This window comes from Bos taurus, chromosome 27 (genome assembly GCF_002263795.3).
Source record: "Bos taurus isolate L1 Dominette 01449 registration number 42190680 breed Hereford chromosome 27, ARS-UCD2.0, whole genome shotgun sequence".
NCBI classification, from domain to species: Eukaryota; Metazoa; Chordata; class Mammalia; order Artiodactyla; family Bovidae; genus Bos; species Bos taurus.
In genome coordinates this window covers 42,337,193-42,355,686 of record NC_037354.1, presented here as the reverse complement: position 1 = coordinate 42,355,686, position 18,494 = coordinate 42,337,193, and the positions used below count along the sequence as shown (strand labels likewise).

Genomic DNA, 18,494 nt, shown 5'->3' with positions numbered 1-18,494 from the left:
AACTCTCGTAAATACTGACCAAAATGAGATTTCTCTTTAACCACAATCGACAGAAATGAAAGATTAATAACATCCTATACAGGGAGTATATAGGGAAAGACACATTTATACACTGCTTGTTGTATATGGATTGGTACAGCATTTTTCAAGGACAATTTGGAGGCACCTGTCAAAATGTAAAATGCTCATAAACTCTGAGCAGCAATCTCACTTCAGTGAGTCCATCCTGTATGAATACTCACACGTGCTCACTGATACACATACAGGGAATACTCCACAGCATTTGAGATTATAAGCAAAAATCTGGAAAAGTTCTTAATATGCATCATTACAGAATGGTTAAATAGATGCTTAAAGCTGTCATAAAAGAGGAAAACTCACAATATGATGTACTTTGATCTGTTTTTAAAAGCTGACCTCACTCACAAACACTCCGAGATATACATGTTTGTCTGTAAACACATAGGAGAATGTGGAAATGCATGTCAGACTGTTAAAAAGAACATGTTCTTTGAGGTTAGAATGTGAAGGTATAAGTTCGGAGAGGATTTACTTTTACATTTGTTTTATTGTTTGAATTTTTTAAGTAAATAATTTAAAATTTTATATAGCTAAAAATTTTTAAATAAGCATTGGTAAATTAAAATGAGAAAAGTTGAAATTAAATTTTAGTTGATAGAGTCTTTTCAGTTAGTTTCTGAAGCATTATTGTAATTTTTAATCAATATTTTCAAATGTTTTCAGCTCTTTTCTTCTTGATATGTAAATGCTTAAGAATTGACTAGCGTGCATGTCTTTTACTTAATTAGAACCAAAATATTAGCTGTTAAACTGGTCAGAAATTCATGTTGGCTGTAGTAGAAGTGTGCAAATATTCAGACGCAGTAAAGTGTGATCACTTTGTAAACATTCTCTGTACCCTTCCTAGTTTTAAAATGCTGGTCTCTTTCCATTCACTCCAGTCACTGACGATTCATTCCTAATAAGAGGTTTCCCTCTTTGTCTTGAGGAACTAGCTTCTTTTTATAAATAATTGGTAATGTGTCTGTTTACTGCTCACCTGTGCTGTGTTCAATTTAGAGAGTGTCAGAAACTCATTAGGAAATAAGAATACTAACACAGTTCAGAATTAAAGGAGAAGCATTTCCATTTTCCTCAGGAGGTTTTGCTACCCTTGGCATCAGCAAGGTGACTCCTCCGGCTGCCTCTTGAGAACAGGAAGCGCTGGGACAACATCACCCTCCCTCTGCTGGGTACCAGGAGGAAATGTAACCTCCTGTTCCTCTTGTGGTCTTCCTCATAGATAATTAGAATGCTTTTGCAGTTTTCCTTTTTACTTTCAAAATGCAGGTTACATGTTTCCTTTAACCTGGCATCCCAGTGGCATACATTGCCATCATAGAATCAACGACAAGATAGGACAGAGAGTTTTTTTACACCAAGATGGAAATTCTTAAACGATTTTGAGGTTTTCTTCTTAAATGTTCTTTAGTCTAACGTTCTTTAAACATTTATAGAGGCGCCGTGCATCATCGAATCAGTGGCATCATCGAATCAGTGATGGCATTATGACCCTCATGCCCTCGTCTGCCCCCTGAAAATCTGTGCTCAGATTCTCTGTGTGTGGCCCAAGAGATAAAATTTAGATCTGACTTCATGCCCTAATTATGCACCCACGTGACTAGAGTTGGCTTTTCACCAGCCACTGTTTGACTGACTTCACTCCCAGTGAAAATAAATGTTTTTATGGTGGGAAGAAACTTAGACCAGGGTCTTGGTAAGTCTTGCTTAGTACCAGGGTGTGAAGGCTGCACGTGGTGAGTTTCTGAACCAAAGCTGATCCTTAGGGATCTCCCAGGGTCATCCCTGGACTCAACAGGGAAAAGAGGTGTCTTCCAGATTGTCCCAGGGAAAGCCAGGAAACATTGCCCATCAAGAGTCAGCCTATGGAATGGGAAAAGATATCTGCAAATGGTATGACAGAGAAGGGATTAATATTCAAAAAATATTGAATACAAATAGCTCATACAACTAAACAGCAAAATACAAACAACCCAATTAAAAAATGGGCAGGAGACCTGAATAAACATTTTTCCAAAGCGGACATACAGATGGCCAAGAGGCACATGAAAAGATGCTCAACATCACTAATCATCAGAGAAGTGCAAATCAGAACCCCAGTGGGACACACCTCCCACCTGTCAGAAAGGCTGTCATCAGGGGTCTACAAACAGCAAGTGTTGGCAAGGGTGGGGAAGAAAGGGGGCCTCATGCACTGTTGGTGGGGGGTAATTTCGTGTAGCTACTGTGGAAAACAATATGGAGGTTTCTCAGAAAACTGAAAACAGAACTACTGTATGACCCAGCGATTCCACTCCTGGGTGGTGGTGGTGTTCAGTCGCCAAGTCGTGTCCAGTTCTGTGCGACCCCACGGACTGCAGCACACCAGGCCTCCCTGTCCTTCACCGTCTCCCGGAGTTTACTCAAACTCAGGTCCATTGAGTCAGTGATGCCATCCAACCATCTCATCCTCTGTCGTCCCCTTCTCCTCCTGCCTTCAATCTTTCCCAGCATCAGGGTCTTTTCCAAAGAGTTGGTTTCTTTTCCACTTCTGAATATGTTCCTGAAAACAAAACAAACCCACTCATTTGGAAAGATACATGCACCCCGGAGTTAATGGCAGCACTGTTTACAGTTACCAAGATAGGGAAGCAGCCTGCATGACTGCCTCATTTAATGCTCTTAACCACTCTGGGGTGGGTATTCGTGTTCCCTGCTTTTTGCAGATGAAGACACGGGCTCCGAGAGGCTGGGGGCTTGTCCGGGGCAGGCCAGAACTGGGGCTTCCGTTTGGGAATTCCCACGGGAGCCTGCGCCCCTCCCCGCCGGTCCTGCGCCCCCGCCGTGGTCTCCGGGTCACACCACTGAGATGCCACTTCTCCGCGCGGACACCACGCGGGTGCCCCATGCTTGGTCACTTGGTCGTCCAGCAACACGTACCAAGCTCCAGTTCTGGTCCTAGGCCAGAGCAGGTGGACGCGGGTAGTTAAAACACTTCGGTTCAAGGCCCTGCCCTTAAGGACACTGAAGTCCAAGAGCTGGACCATGAGTGACCCAGCCCCGTGACCCAGAGGCTGGGAGCAGCACGTGTGTTCCCCGGCCGTGTGCCACGGGACCCGCTCCGCCAGGGTGCCCCGTGGGCAGAAGCCTCTCCCTCTCTGCCCGTGCTGTGCCGGGTACGCAGCGTGCTTTCAGGGGGCCCCGAGGGCCTTCCTCAGCCTTTCTGCTGGGTGTCTGCCCCCCAGGCTGGGAAGGAGCCTCACACCGCTGACTCGGAGTGGGGCAGGGTGGCGTGCAGTGACTGAGCCCTTCCTCTGTCCTCGGCCTCCCACAGCAGGCTGCGTCCTTGACAGCCAAACACGTTAGACCTGAGAGGTGAGCTTCCGCAGCTCATCCCCCGCCCATCCGTGTCCCCCAGACAAAGGGCCCCTGTCTCCTCACCGCCCCCCAATTCAGAGGACCCCCTCAATCTGTACAGAGATCATGAGAAGGAGGAGGACTCTGGGGGCAAGATCCCAGAAGCTAGGCTGAGACCAGTCCCTGTCCAACAGGACACTGTCGTCACAATGTCTGACGTGCATCACAGGAGCCCGCTGCAGCACACTCACACGCGTGTATAAAAGGGGCCCAGCACACTCTAACTCTCCAGGTGCACGGTTTTCATCGTGTGCTCAGGACTGTCCAGCTTGGAGTGAGGTAGAGGATATCCGAACCTCCCACACAAGCGAAGTATAAATGCTCCTGCATCTATTCTGTGCAGAGTCCGTGTTTTCCTCAGAAGACCATCTGCCGATACTGACCTCTGCTGAGTCCGAGTTTCCAGTATCTTTCCCAAGGTCCCTGCAGCTACAGGGCACCTGCTCTCGGCACGTAACAGCACTCTGCACGCCTCTGTGTGAACAGGCACCCAGGCTCAGCATCTTTTCTGAGTGCTCTTCATCCACCCCAGTCTTACCAGTATCCCTGACATGCACCCCTTCACACAAACTATGTGCACAGATTTCCTTTTCATATTTTCTGTCTAATTTTTTTATTTTCGGCTGCATCTGGTCTTGGCTGAGGCACTCAGGCTCTTCACTGCGTGTGCAGGTTTCTCTACTTGCAGTGCCCAGCCGTCTTTGCTCCGCAGCAGCTTAGCTGCTCACATGGGCATATGGGGTCTTAGTTCCCAACCAGGGAACACCCCCCTGTCCCCTGCATTGCAAGGTGGATTCTTAAACCCTGAACCACCAGGGAAGTCCCTCACACAAATTTCCGAATATAAAATAATGTTCCTGTTCACTTTTAGTCATTTTAAATTTGCCTAGTAGTAAATAGCCATTGCAATTATTATCAGTTACTCTAATTTTACAGAATCCTCGATTCAGCACGTTTATTTTTAGTGTCTAAAGTTGGAAAGCTCTGTGCTGGGCACTGCAGGGGGTTCTGTGGGAGCTAAGATCACAGCTACAGGAATGTTCTTCCAACCACTTAGACTGTAATAGAGGGTGGGTCAGAAATCCAGGAAGTGCAGAAATAGCAGACCACACTGTTGGACTGGGGAGGGTATGACTGAAGAGATGGGGTGCCCAGGGAGACTGTCACACACTCTCGAACAAGGAAACGTGGGGATGAGGACGTGAGAAGGATGACTGACCAGGGGCCTTGCGTGGTGGGAAAGGATGCTGGAGATGGGAAAGATGGCTTGCTATCACAGACCCCCCAACACAGGAAGAGCAGCCTCTAAGGGTGTGCCGTGGACTGAGCTCTGTTCCCCCAAAACTCAGGTGCAGAAGTCCTGACTCCTGACATGACAGTATTTGTAGACTGGGTTTATAAGGAGGTAATTAAGGCTAAATGAAGTCATAAGGGTGGGGCCCTGGCCCAGTAGGATTAGTGCCCTCATAGGAAGAGACATCAGAGAGCTAGTTTCTCCTCTCACTGCCCTGTGAGGACCCAGGGAAGGTGGCTGTCCCCACACCAGGAGGAGAACCCTCACCGGAAACTGAACTGGACCTTCAGCCTCCAGAACTATGAGGTCAGTTTCTGTTGTGGAAGTCACCCAGTTGTTAGCATTTTGTTATGTCCCAGCCGATTGGAATGGGACATTCACAAAGCTCCTGCCAGAATGTTGGTAAGAATACTCTGCATCAGGTACCAGCTCCCAGGGGGCCTTGGAGCTTAACTGGAGGAGATTCCCTCAATTTTCTGGACACAGCAGTATCCAGTGGCCTCGAAGGAGAATCTGGTGTTGTTTTCCTTCAAATGTTAGACTTTCTTCCTCCTATTCTGACTCATCATGGGATGCCCTGCTTTAGGAAAGGCTGATGGTGAACATCTGTTTAACTAAATTCAGATGTCACAGCTATTGAGCACAAGGTCAAGACAGTCTAAACGAGGAAGGTCACCAAGGAGAGGTTTGAGGTTTGGATGTGTCTGCATTTCCAAGGACTTGATTGTCAAGAGGTAACACGGAGAACTTGCACTCACCTGTATGATTCTACTCTGCAGCTCGGTGCCTGCACGACCAGGAGCTTGGGTTCTCTTCCATATGCAAAGAGTCTGGATCACTGTTTCTTTTTTATAATAACTTCTTTGCAAATCGCACTCTCGCACTTTAAGAACATAAGGTTCTGTGGCATCTCCATCAGCTGACCTCATCTCCCCATCAGTTCTTACCATGTGAATGCTAGCGCAGTCTGGAACGCTCCCCAGCTCCACTCCAGGCCTTGAACATGCAGCTGAGGCCCTCAGGCATCCAGGAGAACACTGAGCTGTTGCGTGACTAAAATTTCAGAAGCCTTCTTTCCTCCGTTTGGTCACACTTAAGTGTAACAAACACTAGGTCAGGAAGCAGTGGTGTTCATCCTGGTCCTTACTCTCCTTTTAGGGAGGCCCCTGGAAGGAAAAGAAAGGGAATACATGGAGCCTGATAACTGTAGACAGAAAGGAAAAGCAACGATATTATGAACGTATTTATAACAGCGTTACAAAGAAAAAGAAAGGATAACGGCACAGAAGTGTGACTTGTGGGCAGGAGTGGAGCAGTCTCCCATAGCAGATCAGTGTCTAGACAGCTGCAGTTTCTTGGAAGAATACTTCAGTATGCCGGTAGCCGTAACCCTGGGGCCTTTGTTTTTGTCCACGATCGCTAATCTCCCGTTTACGTGTACAAACTGCCGTAGCTCTTAAAGTGGATCATGCATTCACCATTCAGAATTTGACAGTTGTTTCTGAAGCAATTGGTTCAGTTTTCTAAATGCCTCTGTTCTCTTCCTTTTTTAAAAAAATCCCAGTCATTGACGATAGTTCTTTGGATTCTTTTAGCTTTCTCAAAGCTGTACCATATAAAACAACGCTACCTCAAAAATAAACATGGAAAGAAAACAGATTAGAATTGTTGATATTGTGTCAGGGTTTAAAAACCAACTGATTCCAGATTTAAGATGAAACCAGTATTACACACATGCATTGTTTACAAGAAATGAAAGATTCACCCTTAAAATATGTATTGCACACTTACCGTTTAGAATGTTACCCTTTATGCTAGTCAAGTGGCTTAATCCATATATATCTCAAGAATCCAGTCTTCCTCTGTACCAAGACTCCTACACAATTTTAAAACAAATTCTATCATTCTATGATTCTGAAACAGCACAAACAGAATCAGTATGTTCTGTAAAATGTTTCCTTTCTTTGCCTATCAGTTATGTAGTCCATACAGCTGATGAGATTCAACTTCTGATCATTCACTGTTTTCCAAAGATAAAGAACGTAGCAGGCCTGATCCATAGCTTTTTTCAAGGGTAAGTTTTCAGTTCTCTAATAGCAAGTTACTCTCACTGTATTTCTCTTATGCTCTTGTCTGTAAACAAGGCTTAAGCAGCCCTCCTTGGAGATTGTAGGGATCTGACAAATTCCATTAGAAAGTCAATCTGGCTTTTTGTTTCTCTTGACATCGCCATAGAAGGTCAGCCTGTCTCTGAGAGGAACCTGTCAAAATGGCTGTCTTACTGCATTTCTTATTGTTATTCTCTGGGGTGATATCCCTTGAAGGTCATATTATAGAAGGTCTTATCAAAGGAGCGTCAACAATAGTGGCCGGGCAAGAGTTGGTTCCACCTAATGAGATATGTCCTCCAAAGCCACTCTCAGCTTGATGCCCTAACAAAACCCAGTTGCCTCAAAACTTCGCCGTGACGTTAGGTTTCGTCTCAAAAAAAACCATGTCAGATCTGTACATTCATCCTCCACCCTCCGAAGTACACTGCTCTAACAGCTTTTATTCTCTCAGTCTGGGATGAAAGGCCAGATAAATGCAAGTATGCAAACAGCATTTTGCTTTATTATTGCCACTTCTCTGCCTCACGCTTTTACACCCCTAAGCAGACACACACACAGACATATCTATAAATACATGTTTTCAGTTTCGATGCCTGGGTCTCAGGCTTATTTAAAGGCAAGTCTGGTCAGTGAGTCCAGACTGTGAGATGTGGACCATCCCGAAATCAAACCACCTCAAATAAGAGACAGTTCAGGGCACCAGCTCATGAGCAGCTTCTCCCTGAAGTGGACTCATCGTGTTTAACTCACAGACCATCGTCCTTCATCTGACTTGGAAGGTAGTGTCGTGGATGAGGGGGTGGCCGCCCCCACTTGTGGGACCTGACGCTGTTTCCCAGCAGCCATCACCTGGATATTGCCTGTCCAGGATGGACATATTATTTTGCCTGTTTCAGCACTTCTGGCCGCTAAAGCCTGCTCATCTACATGTTACTATTGACTAGTTCAAGTGCTAAAACCAAATGTTTATAAACACCTCCGTCCCCATGATAAGTGAAGTACCACTTCCTAAGAACTTGGAATGGCATCGGTCAGATAAACCATCTGGAGTCAGAGCACAAGCATCATGTGATGACTCGGCTGACCCTCTTTCAGCTCCACAGACTTCAGTTCTGACATTAAACATAACCAGCTAATGAAAGTATTTGTGTCATCCCTAGAGAAACAATTACTTATTTTTAGTTTGGTTTGTAACTTGATTATAGATTGATGGTGTACTTGTTAGTACAGCCCTGCACCTTCTGAGGAATCCACGTGCATTTGATTAAGCATTTAGCATCGCTCCCAGGGGCAGGCAGAGTCCCAGAGAGCCAGTGGACGTGGAAGGCACGGAACATCTGTTTTCCTGCCCTGTGATCAGCCTTCACCATGACCTGCCAGCCCCACACTGGATTACCTGGAGGCCTCTCTGTGTCAGATATCGGGCACCAGAGACTTGAACTTAGTACAAATGAGAATTAAATTACTGGGCTAATTTTCATTTCCGATTTTAAACAACATTGTAATAAGAGATGGTCGTGTTTGCCCAACACCAGCTGTCTGTCCTGCCATGAGGCGGTTATGCGTCCTTCCCTTTTTCTTTTTCGAACAGTGTTGAATTAAGGACACAAGCATCTACTTGTCACTCTAATACGAATTTTAAGGCCTGTTAGAATAGTTAGCGCGAGTTGCCACCACAGTGGCTTGGCACCGCGGACCTTAGAAATAACCTCTAATTCAGCTCAATGCCAGTGCTTGTTAATTCTGTTATTTTTCAGGGAATAGTTCTCCAGGATTATTTTGATTTATTACTGGTTTTTTAGGATTATCCTAGACTGAGTAATTTAAGTATGCAAAGCCCTATAGGTACCTGCTGGACCTGATTTGCAAGTGAAAATGCAGTCATTGTTCACGCAGATAAGTGGCTGTGTCCTCACTCAGAGGCCAGAGGCAGTTCAGTCTCAGGATCCCTTCCTCCCACCCCACCCTCACACAGACACACACACCCTCACACACACACACCCTCACACACACACACACACACACACACCCTCACACACACACACACCCTCACACACACACACACACCCTCACATACACACACCCCTTCACACTCACACATACACACACCCTCACACACACACACTCTAACATATATACACACACCCTCAAAAACTCATACCCTCACACACACACACCCTTACACACACCCTCACACTCACACATACACACACCCTCACACACACACTAACATACACACATACCCACCCTCACACACATGCACACACCCTCACACACACATACCCTCGCACACACACGAAAACCCTCACACACACACACCCTCACACACACACACACACCCACCCTCACACACACACACAGGCACACCCTCACACTCACACATACACACACCCTCTCTCACACACACACACACACACTCTAACATACACACACACATTCTCACACACACACCATCAAAAACTCATACCCTCACACGCACACACACACACACCCTCACACTCACACACCCTCACACACACACACACCCTCTCACACACATATACACACCCTCACACTCACACACACCCTAACACACACACCCTCACACACACGCCCTCACACACACACACACACACCCTCACACACACATGCACACACACACACACTGTCACACACACGCACGCACCCTTACACACACATACACACACCCTCACATTCACACACACTCACACACACACACACCCTCACATTCACACACACCCTCACACATGCACCCTTACACACACATACACACACCCTTACACACACATACACCCTCACACTCACACACACACCCACACACACACCCACACACACACACCCTTACACACACACATACTCAACCCTCGTATCTCTTAATAAAGAACTGGATGTCTCTCCTGATGTGCTGAGCACTTCATATTATTTACCTCTATTAATGATTTCCTCTTTGAAGCTCTTTATGTTTTATCTGAAAAAATAAACATTTTTGAAGAATTCAGTAAATTTTAAACTGATAATTTAGGAATATATGCAAGAATCCTCACTAGATATACTCTATAAGGGAAATGTTGGTAAGTAGATGCAATTAAAAGAAGATCCATTCTACTCATTTTATTTGCCACAAATAGTCATTGAGGTATATTTTCCACAGGGCTGTATATTTTGTTTGGTTTTCTAAACCTCAGTAAGACAGTATGGTATATGTCAGTGCCCAGAATTTGCTTACTGGTCTTATACAAAATGGGGAAAATTTTAACAGGTCTAGACAGTTGATTGAATCTTAAAACTGTATATTTTAAAAAAGAATCATTCTTAAAAACAATCACGGTGTGTGTGTATGAGTGTACTAAGTTGCTTCAGTCGTGTCCAACTCTGTGCAACCCCATGGACTGTAGCCACCAGACTCCTCTGTCCATGGATTCTCCAGGCAGGAATACTGGAGTGGGTTGCCATTCCCTCCTTCAAGGGAGTCTTCCCAACCCAGGAACTGAACCCGCATCTCTTATGTCTCCTGCATTGGCAGGCATGTTCTTTACCACCTGGGAAGTATGTGAAGAGTAGTTATTTAAACTAATTTGCAAGTGAAATTGTAATTGTTCAGGCACATGTGAGTGCATCCTCATTTAGGGGCAGTGGGTCTATTCACTGCTTACCCTCCCCCAAAAGAAAACAGCTCTAGATGTGTAATCTCCATGCAAATCTCGTCAGCATATTTACACTGGAAACAAATGTAGCCAATTATAGAAAAATAGGTGGAACTATTCAAAGCATTCATTACCTCTTTCAGGGCAATGGGATAAATTAAACTTCATAAAACTGCTGTAAAAATAACTACTTTAGAATTTAAGTACAGTTGTGTAATTTACTGCTGGTTACCAGATTCCATTTCAACAGAAAAATTTAGCTTCCAAAAAAAAGACTCCCAATGAAGTGCTGCGTCTGAAAACCCGGAGCCATGCCCCCACAAGCATTTAAAGATTAGGGCCCTGTGTGGCCCGTTTCACGCTGCATCAAGAGGGGCCCTTCTGGGCTTCCCTGGCGGTCCTGTGGTTAAGATGCCACGCTTCCCCTGGAGGGGGCTGAGGTTTGGTCCCTGGTCCGGGAGATCCTGCATGCCATGAGATGCAACCAAAAAGGAAAAAAAAAAGAGTGGCCTTTCCAGTCCAAAAAGTACCCCCAACGGTTTAAACCGTCTTGATTAAATACAGTGGTGGGATAAGGCCCCTGAGAGTGGGGTTCCTGCCAGCCTCCGGCTCCGAGTTGAGAGCAGTGTCTCCCACCCATCAAAGGATCTGCAGGGTCAGAGCAGGAAGCGAGCTTCCTCCAACCCATTCCCTCCATTTTAATAACGAATCTGGGAGGAAGAATTCAAGTACTGTCATAGGAACGATCCCCCGGAGTAGGAAATGGGAACCCACTACGGCGGGTTCTTGCCTGGAGAATCCCATGGACAAAGCAGCCTGCGGGCCACAGCCCGTGGGGCCGCAAAGAGTTGGGCATGACTGAGCAACTGAGCACGCACACCGCACAGGCGTCAGTGTTATTTGCAAAGTTAAGCTTCAGCGTGGGTCAGATTCTCATGAGTGATGACTTGTGGAGGCAGCTCCCTGAGGAGTCATCGTCCGAATCAGGCTTATGAAGCGAGGACAGAGACACTGCTGGACTCACAGCCTGCACTGCGTCCCTTCCAGCGGCAGAGTGCAGGCTGGCTCGCAGCTCTGTGGCGTGAAGAACCCCAAGTTCCTCTGAGTCCAAGCCAAATTACGCACCTACTCCTTTGCTCCAGTTATTTTGTGTCAGTTTCATTTCTCTGGGCTAAATGGGGTCTCCGGAGTTCTCTTTAAAAAGGTACAAACCTCTGGAAAAGATGGCCTATTCGGTGCCAGTCACATTGAGATCCAATATATGATCATTTCCTCTGGGAGAGGAAGATCTGTGAGTGTCAAGAAGGGAAAGTGGCTACGGCAGGGAGTTAGCCAGATGGGGACGAGGCAGCCAGATCAAGGGGCATTTTCCCTGCTTTGCAGAGTTGCACTGCAGTTAGCTAGAGGCCCAGTTCTGTGGGTTTGTTTTGGTTTTGTCTTTTTAAAACTTTTTTTTTGAAGTATAGTTGATTTACAGTGTTGTGTTGATTTCCGCTCTACAGCAAAGTAATTAAGTTACATGTGTGTATGTATATACATGTGTATGTATGTGTGTGTGTATATATATATATATATAAAGATATATATAGGGAGAGGTGGGAATACCAGACCACCTTACCTGTCTCCTGAGAAACCTGTATGCAGGTTAGAAGCAGTAATGAGATCCTTACATGCAACAACACGCTGGTTCACACTCCAGAAAGGAGTGCGACAAGGCTGTGTATTGTCACCCTGTTTGTTAACTTACACGCAGAGTACATTATGTGAAACGCTGGGTCGGATGAAACACAAGCGATTGCCAGGAGAAATATCAGCAACCTCAGATATGCAGATGATATCACTCTGATGGCAGAAAGGGAAGGGGAACTAAAGAGCCTCCTGACTAGGGTGAAAGAGGAGACTGAAAAAGCTGGCGTAAAGCTCAGCATTCGAAAACTAAGATCTTGGCATCTGGTCCCATCACTTCATGGAAAAAGATGCTGGGAAAGACTGAAGGCAAAGGGCGAAGGGGTGGCTGAAGGCAAAGGGTGAAGGGGTGACAGAGGATCTCTGAGATGATTAGATAGCATCGTGGACCCAATGAACGAACATGAGTTTGAGCAAACTCCAGGAGATAGTGAAGGACAGGAGAGCCTGGCATGCTGCGGTCCATGCGGCCACAACTTAGTGACTGAACACACACACAGAAGTTTTGTATTCCTTTCCATCAGGGTGACAGGATATGGAGTGTAGCTCCCTGTGCTGTGCGGTAGGACCGTGTCTATCCATCTGTGTATAAAGGCTCACATCTGCTGACCCCAGGCCCCACTCCCTCCTCCGCCAACCCCCTCCCCCAGGCGACCACTGGTCTGCTCTTCATGTGCCTGAGTCTTTTTCTGTTTGTAGACAGATTCATTTGTGTCCTGTTTTAGATTTACATGTGAGTAACATCTTACGGTGTTTGTCTTTCTCTTTCTGCCTTACTTCACTTAGTGTGATCATCTCTGCGTCTGCCCATGTTGCTACAGATGGCATTGTTTCACTCTTTTTATGGCTGGGTGGTGTTCCATTGTGTGTATGGACCACGCCTTTACCCTCGTCTTTATCCGCTCCTGTCCATGGACATTTACGTGTTCGCCTTGTCTCGGCTGCTGTGAGCAGTGCTGCTATGAACAAGGGTGTATCTTTTGGATTAGATTTGTCTGGATATATGCCCAGAAGTGGGATTTCTGGATCCTATGGTAGTTCTTAGAGAAGAAAATGGCACCCCCACTCCAGTATTCTTGGCTGGAGAATCCCATGGACCAAGGAGCCTGATGGACTAGAGTCCATGGGGTTGCAAAGAGTCAGACACGCAGACAAAACTGCGACTAACAGTTTTCCCACTTTGACTTTCAGGATAGTTCAGTTTTTAGCTTTTTGAGGAAACTCCACACTATTCTCCGCAGTGGGGGCACCACCTCACATTCTCGCCAACAGTGTGAGAGGACTCCTCTTTCTCCACAACTGAGAGAGACCCCGTTCTGCATTACTGTACGCTCCCGAAGAGTGAGGGGCTGCAGAGCTTTGCTGCGTGGCTTTGTCCCAAAGTAGCCTGGAGTTTCCTTACAGTGAGAGCAGCTGGCCGCCATCCTGAGAGGGGTTAAGGTAAGAAAGGTCAGCGTGTTACTGTGGCCAGTGCAGCAAGGCTTGTTCAGGGTCACCCAAGGCCTACTTAGGGGAGCAGCAACAAGCAGAGGGCTGGGCTTTCTGCCCTGGGGGGGTGAGAGGGCCCATCTGGCTCCAGAGAAGTTGGCTTAACTCTGTGAGGGTTTAAAATCCAGATTAGAAAAATCCCACAATGGGCATATGGAACCCCTCTCCCATATGGGATAAGGTGATTCTCCTAAATCAGCATGGTTTTGGAGGGTTTAATGTGTCAGTTACTTTTCTTCCCTCCTCTCTGTGTTTTAAGAGCCCCTTCCTGAGACCTCTGTCTTCATCCTCAGAGACGGGTGTTCCTAAGGAAGACTAGAGCGACGGTTCTGATGCAGACTCACCCACTTGTCAGGAGTCACTGCTCGTGAGGCTCCTCGAGCAGCGACTCCTGACAACTAAGGAGGAGTGCAGAGCATCAGAGCAGCCCCTGTTGAAGATAAAATATGATTAAGACATAGAAAAATAATTGAATGGGTAAAAACCATCTGGGACATCATGCAGGTTATTGGCCAAAAGGAATCTTTATGCATAGTTGGCCCTGCCCTGGGGAATCTCATGGCAAGGGAGAAGGGACAGTGGAAAACAGAGGGTATGAAAAGAGGGGCCTTTGGGACCAGGTTCATGTCTCTGCAGAATAAAGTTACTTCATTTGGGAGAGAAAAGACTGAAAACGGGGATGCTCAAGGGCATTTTGATGGTGCCGGGAGGAGATGACAGAGGCCCTGAAGAGGTGGAAGGGGGCAAGGGCCACAGATATTTGGGGACCAGCGCCCCCAGGACTTGGTTTCCTCACCACTGTGCCAGCGTCACTGGTGAATGCGTGCACTTGGCTGTGCCTGGTCTCCCGCAAATGCCCAGGGCAGGCTTGCTGTGCCAGAAGAACACTCCAAGATCAGTGACTATTACTTAGTCAGTTCACGGTCCCCAGAGGATCAGTCCACCTGTCATCCATCCCCCATTTTGTGCTAGTAGAAAAATGGAAAGCAAGATTCACAATTTACTACTTATGACGTGTTAGAATTTGTTTGACATGGTTCTTTATCTATGTAAGAAGGATACAGTAAGGGTTTGAATCCTGGAAGTCAGTCTGCCCACCTGGCTGAAGCAGAAGTAGGAGAGGAGCTGTATATATAGACAAAGTTTGCTCCACTGGTATAACATGTTGCCCAAGGGGTTACAACAAAGGAGGTTCAAGTTCAGGCAAGATGCCAATAAAATAGAAAACAACTGAATACAGACTAATATGTGCATAATCACTCAGTCGTGTCTGACTCCGTGTGACCCCATGGACTGCAGCCCGCCAGGCTCCTCTGTCCATGGATTCTCCAGGCAAGAACACTGGAGTGGGTTGCCATGCCCTCTTCCAGGGGATCTTCCCGACTCATGGATCAAACCCAGGTCTCCTGCGCTGCAGGTGGATTCTTTACTATCTGAGCCACCAGGGAATCCCAGTTCAGAGTACATTACAAAGCTACAGTAATCACAACAGAATGGTAATATACCGGAAGGGTATTATACACAGTGAAATAAGACAGAAAGACAGGTAGTGTATGATATATACTGGAATCTTAAAAAGATACAACAAATTAATGAAAGTAACAAAAAGAAGCAGACTCAAGGGTACAGAGAACCCCTGGGGAGAAGGAAGAAGGGAAGGGCACGTTGGGAGATTAAAAGATACAAGCTACTGCATATAAAATAAGCTACAAAGTATGTTATACAACACAAGGAATATAATACTTTATAATAATTATAAAATGGAGGATAACCTTTAAAAATTGCGAATCACTATGTTGTACACTGAAACATGTATAATATTGTACATCAGCCGTGCCTCAGTTTAAACAAAAGAAGAATTGAAACCTTCAGAAAGAGACAAAAAGGAGTCGAAGTCAAGCAAGAGGTCATTTACAGGAAGTCGATCATACTGCGTGCTTTAGACCGAAAGCAGAGAGAGAAGACAATGGCACTCCACCCCAGTACTCTTGCCTGGAAAATCCCATGGGCGGAGGAGCCTGGTAGGCTGTAGTCCACGGGGTCGCTAAGAGTTGGACACGACTGAGCGACTTCACTTTCACTTTTCACTTTTCTGCATTGGAGAAGGAAATGGCAACCCACTCCAGTATTCTTGCCTGGAGAATCCCAGGGACGGGGGAGCCTGGTGGGCTGCCATCTATGGGGTCGCACAGAATCGGACACAACTGAAGCGACTTAGCAGCAGCAGCAGCAGAGATAGCTAAATATTAAATCACAAAAGGAGATTTACACTGGGGCTGCCCAGATGCTTCCTCACTCATATGAGTGACTTGGAGCCGCTGATCCCATAGGGATAAAGTCATTCAGGCTCAAGTGTGGGAAGGAGGAAGGCTGTCTATCAGAAATCAGCTCCCTCCATCCTGACCAGTGGGACTGCTCATTAACTCATTCATCAAACAGACACGTATGGGACGGTCATCGTCAGTACCCCAGACTGTCTGCTGTCTTTGTGACTGAGACCGCAAGAGGCCCTGCCCACCCCAAAGGAGGAGACGGAGCAAGACCTCAGCCCACACCTCCTGGGAGCGGCACTGCCCAGGGCGGAAGCGTCCACGAGACTCACCGGGCTGTCTTGGCTACACACGGCCAGCCCTCAGCGACAGGCAGAAGCATCCAGTCCACCGAAACCACTGACGTTCTGGTCCGGCTTTGGCGCTGCGCGGGGGGTTTCTGCCTGTGGACTCCAGCGCAGACGCCCCAGGGCGGTGCAGACTGGGCGCGTGTGGTGGCCCAGGGCCCTGCTGCCTTCACATCCTTCTCCAGCCGTCTCCTGTCCTGTTCTGTGTGCTGAACAGCAGTGCGGACAGGAAAGACGGTTTGAGAGGGAAAGAGATGCACTAGAGTACAGTCTTTGGCGGGCGGACTACGTGTAAGGACTGTGGGACGAAAAAGCACTTTTTTAGGTTGAAGAAAAGGTGTGTGTTACAAATACTGATGCTAAAGCTGAAACTCCAGTAGTTTGGCCACCTCATGCGAAGAGTTGACTCACTGGAAAAGACTGATGCTGGGAGGGATTGGGAGCAGGAGGAAAAGGGGACGACAGAGGATGAGATGGCTGGATGGCATCACCGACTTGAAGGACGTGAGTCTGAGTGAACTCCGGGAGCTGGTGAGGGACAGGGAGGCCTGGCGTGCTGCGATTCATGAGGTCGCAAAGAGTCGGACATGACTGAGCGACTGAACTGAACTGAACTGAAGAGTGTTGTTGTCATTTTTACTTCCATCAGGGTTAGAAGTAGAGGGAAGACAGGATTGGGATAATCTTTGGTCCCTTGTAGACACAGGCCATGAGAAAAATACTCCAGTTGGAGAGGATTTATTTTCCATAGTTGGCAGGAACACGTTTGTAGAGAACATGGTGTGTGTGTGTGTATGTATATATATATATATTTTTTTTTTTCTAACTGGACACCTGGTAGGCGTCCAGTGGGTGTAAGCTATTCTGTCTTTAAAATCTGGCATCCTCAGATACTGACAGTGTTGGTGAGAATGAGAACTGGACCCTCACAGATTGCCTGTGGCGATGTGAATCCTCTTCAGACAACATTTTGGCAGTTCGGCGAGTGATTAAGTGCAGAGTTACCATTTGGCCAGGTACTTCCACCGCTGCGTATTTATCCAAGAGAAATGAAACCAGGTCCATGCAAAACCTGTACACAAATGTTCACAGCAAGACCATTCACAGTGCCCAAAAAGCGTGCACCATCCACGTGTCCATCAGCTAGTGAATGGGTAAATATAATATGGTGTGAGCATACAGTGGAATATTATTTGGCAGTAAAAAAGAATGAAGCAGTGATGCATGCTTTGTGAAAGAAGCCAGTCGCAAAAGACCACATGTTGGATGATTCCATTTATGTGAAACGTCCAGGATAGGCAAATACGTAGAGACAGAAAGAGGAGTGGACCCCTCGGGCTGGAGGATATGGAGGTACAGGATGTACCTTTGGGATCTTTGGGAAATGAAAATGTTCTAAAGTGGGTTATGGCTGCAGTCGTGTCCCGCTGTGAATGTACTAACGGCCACTGAAGTGTGCGCATGAAATGGGTTGATTATATGGTATGTGAATTACATGTCAGTAAAGCTGCTTTTTAAAAAATTTAGCTTTGACATCTCAGCATCGTGGACTCCTTCCTACTTGTTGCAGCCACAGCTCTTTTGCAGAGGTGGGAAAGTAACGTGAATCTCCGGTGTCTTAAGTCCAGCACTGTAAGGATATTTTCTGAGAGTTCATTAGGAATTATTGCCTAACTAAGCCTGGAATTGCAATCCGATAGCTTCTCAGTGGGAATGGACCGTCTGTGCTGCTGGGTGGATGAGCCTATGCTAACAGACGCTTTCCATTTCAAAACACACATTGATTTAGGGTACGTGGCTCTGCTGTGTGGCCTGAGAGAACAAGTTTTGCTGTATTGAGAAACATTTTATCAACAGTATACTTCAGGTTATAGCGGTGTATTTGTGGAGCCGACTCAGGGGGCATCAATACAGAATGGCTTTAATTTTCTGCAGTCTCTGCCTTAGGCCAAGTTTTGTCGAATTTTGCTTTTGCATCCCTTAACAGTATTTAGCAGCATTCGGATCACTTCCAGGTAGTAGACCATCAGTCTGGTCCATCTTTAAAGTCTCCTGTCTTGCTGATTTAAATCTGATTCCATTTCCCCTCTGTGAGGATAGAGCAGGTCTGGTTCTGACCCCTCCTCTCTCCCTTCCCAAGGCCTGACTCCTAGGCTGTGGGGCAGAGAGAGGATGAG

The 18,494-nt window shown here is 46.6% G+C and overlaps 1 protein-coding gene and 1 non-coding gene across 4 annotated transcripts in view; both read left to right on the top strand.

Annotated features, from left to right (window-relative positions):
• The window catches only part of UBE2E2 (ubiquitin conjugating enzyme E2 E2), a 373,873-nt gene that overhangs the window by 341,771 nt on the left and 13,608 nt on the right, over positions 1 to 18,494 (top strand). The gene's annotated exons all lie outside the window — the stretch shown is intronic.
• Positions 16,490 to 16,568, top strand: MIR6532 (microRNA mir-6532). Its single transcript, NR_107806.1, has one exon. It is a non-coding gene; the product is annotated as a microRNA mir-6532 (primary transcript).